This window comes from Oncorhynchus masou, unplaced genomic scaffold (genome assembly GCF_036934945.1).
Source record: "Oncorhynchus masou masou isolate Uvic2021 unplaced genomic scaffold, UVic_Omas_1.1 unplaced_scaffold_10453, whole genome shotgun sequence".
In the NCBI taxonomy this organism is placed as follows: Eukaryota; Metazoa; Chordata; class Actinopteri; order Salmoniformes; family Salmonidae; genus Oncorhynchus; species Oncorhynchus masou.
Window position 1 is genome coordinate 5,001 of NW_027000156.1, and position 3,068 is coordinate 8,068.

Here is a 3,068-nt window from a genome sequence, read left to right on the forward strand (position 1 = left end):
CCATGGTATACTTCCCAATCCGCAACTAATTAAGCGTTACGATAGGTAAAAGCCGACACTCGATCGAACGTGGCTAAGAGCAAGCCCTTAGCCGCCATTTGCGTTCGAGAGACCGATGATCGAAGCAGTTTGCGTTTCACATTGGTTAACACAGTTTGCTGCACTCTTCATCGTCACGTGAGCCGAGTGATCCACCACATGGAGTTGTAATAAACCAAAGCTTCTTCCCTTTTTTACGGGGCGCTAAGCACTACGTTCTATCACCCGAAGGCGCAGAGGCAGCGAGTGTGGAACTCTTACGAACCACTGTAGATAAAATTTCGGTAATAGCGGGTACTACATTGAGCTGGCCGTAGCCGAACCGATAGTCAGACCTTACCGAGACTAGCCATTACCATTTTAGCTCGGAAGACTACCAGTTCACTCCAATGAGTATTTTAAAAGTCAACCATCTAAACGACGGTGGGTGAGCAATCTAATCACTCTCCAAATTTATAGGGCAGATTGGATGCGCATGAAACAGTGTATGTTCATTGCTATGTAAAAGAATCTCGTTCGGTATAATCGTGTTCATGTTATGCTATGACTACCAGTTCCCCAAGCTGGATTTGTGCCCCACGATGGTCTCTCGGACTCGATCGTAACTTCTTGAGAACAGGTGCGCCACTACCTTTCTCACATCTCTTTAACCAAGGTTATACCTTGAGCCATGCAATACTGAACGAATACACAATTGCTACTTTAATATCTTTAAAATCCACAGATTTTAGGCAATGACAACACTGAGTCACCACAAAGTAAGGAAACGATGTTTAATGATCCTTCCGCAGGTTCACCTACGGAAACCTTGTTACGACTTGTACTTCCTCTAAATGATCAAGTTCGGCCAGCTTCCCAGCCGCAATCAGTTTTCACCGAACTGCAGCCGATCCATTGACCTTGCTAAACCATTCAATCGGTAGTAGCGACGGGCGGTGTGTACAAAGGGCAGGGACGTATTCAGCACAATCTGATGAATTGTGCTTACTAGGAATTCCTGGTTCACGGGGGATAGTTACAAACCCCGATCCCAGGCACGACAGTAATTGAAAAGTTTGCCCCCAGCTTTCGCCTGAGGATACCAAACTCTCTACCACTGTCAGTGTAGCACGCGTGCGGCCCCGAACATCTAAGGGCATCACAGACCTGTTATTGCTCTCTCTCTTGTGACTTGGATATTCACCAATCCCTCTAAGAAGTTCCACATGCTCGTACAGACCTCAGCGAAAAAACCGAAGTTAATCCACTGAAAATCCACACAGAATTACACGTGGCCTATTTAGCAGGTTAGAATCTCGTTCGTTATCGGAATTAACCAGACAATTCATACCACGAACTAAGAACGGCCATGCACCACTATCCACCAAATCAAGAAAGAGCTATCAATCTGTCTATCCTCATAGTGTCCGGTCCGGGTGAGTTTTCCCGTGTTGAGTCAAATTAAGCCGCAAGCTCCACTCCTGGTGGTGCCCTTCCGTCAATTCCTTTAAGTTTCAGCTTTGCAACCATACTTTCCCCGGAACCCATAGACTTACAGGTTTCCCGGAGATTGCCCGTGGGCTCACAAAAGGAGACCCCACGGATCATCAGATGGCACCGTTTATGGTCAGAACTAGGACGGTATCTGATCGTCTTCGAACCTCTGACTTTCGCTCCTGGTAAATGAAAACATCCTTGGCAGATGCTTTCGCTTTAGGTCGTCTGGCAACGGTCCATGAATTTCACCTCTAGCGCTGCCATACGAATGCCCCCGTCTGTCTCTTTTTATCATTACTTCGGGTCTATTAAACCAACAAAATAGGACCGAAGTCCTATTCTATTATTCCATGCAAGACTTTTCAGGCAACAAGGCCTGCTTTGAGCACTCAAATTTGTTCAAAGTAAACGTGCTGTCCACACTGAACACCCGATTAAAGGCATTACAGCGTATAGAAACGAAGGCGAAGACCCGTGAGGGAACTTACACACATCGAATCTATCTACACAAAGCCGAAGCCCTATGCAGACACAGCTGGAAGATTCGGCCTAGAAGTACCGCTGCCCAAAGCTTCATGAAATCAATTCACTAAAAGCAAGCAGTCTCCAAACCAGAACCCAGATCCAACTACGAGCTTTTTAACTGCAGCAATTTTAATATATGCTATTGGAGCTGGAGTTACCGCGGCTGCTGGCACCAGACTTGCCCTCCAATAGATCCTTGTTGTAGGATTTATAATGCACTCATTTCGATTACAGTACCTCATAAGAGTTCTGTATCGATATTTGTCTTTACTACCTCCTCTCGCCGAGAGTGGGTAAGTTGCGCGCCTGCTGCCTTCCTTGGATGTGGTAGCCGTTTCTCAGGCTCCCTCTCCGGAATCGAACCCTGATTCCCCGTTACCCGTCATAACCATGGTAGGCATATCACCTACCATCGTAAGTTGATAGGGCAGACACTTCATGGATCCGTCGCCGACAACAAGGCCGACTGCGATCATACAAAGTTATCCAGAGTCACCACAAACACCAGGCAAGCCCGGTTAGTTTATGATCTAATAAGTGCGGCCATCATCTTACGAATCAGGCACACGAGGCACGTATTAGCTCTAGAATTACTACAGTTATCCGTGTAGTAGGTACGATCCAACGAACCATGGCTGATTTAATGAGCCGTTTGCGGTTTAACCATAACAGAGGCGTGAACTAAGACATGCATGGCTTAATCTTCGAGACAAGCATATAACTACTGGCAGGATCAACCAGATAATTCATAATATCACCCGTAGAAGACGGCATGACTCTACTCGCTACCTTTCAATGGCTTGCGAGGTGGAGCTGCCTTACTTTTCAATAGCTTAGGTCTAGCTCCTCGGTTCTGGTAACAAGTACCACGTTTATGAAATCACGGCCCGGACTCGAAAGTCCCGGCACACTGGCAACTCTTTGTTATATTAATACAGGTCAGGCTTCAACCGGCTCGAACCAACAATCTACAAGAATTGTTAAGGAAACGGAGCCAGATCCACCAACAAACAACTTTCGCTTCACAA

At 46.4% G+C, this 3,068-nt stretch overlaps 1 non-coding gene and 1 pseudogene across 1 annotated transcript; both read right to left on the reverse strand.

Moving 5' to 3' along the window:
• Window positions 1-53: 53 nt before the first annotated feature.
• LOC135528836 (5.8S ribosomal RNA) lies at window positions 54-206 on the reverse strand. Its single transcript, XR_010453592.1, has one exon. It is a non-coding gene; the product is annotated as a 5.8S ribosomal RNA (ribosomal RNA).
• A 607-nt stretch (window positions 207-813) lies between these two features.
• LOC135528837 (18S ribosomal RNA) lies at window positions 814-2,784 on the reverse strand (annotated as a pseudogene).
• Window positions 2,785-3,068: the final 284 nt, after the last annotated feature.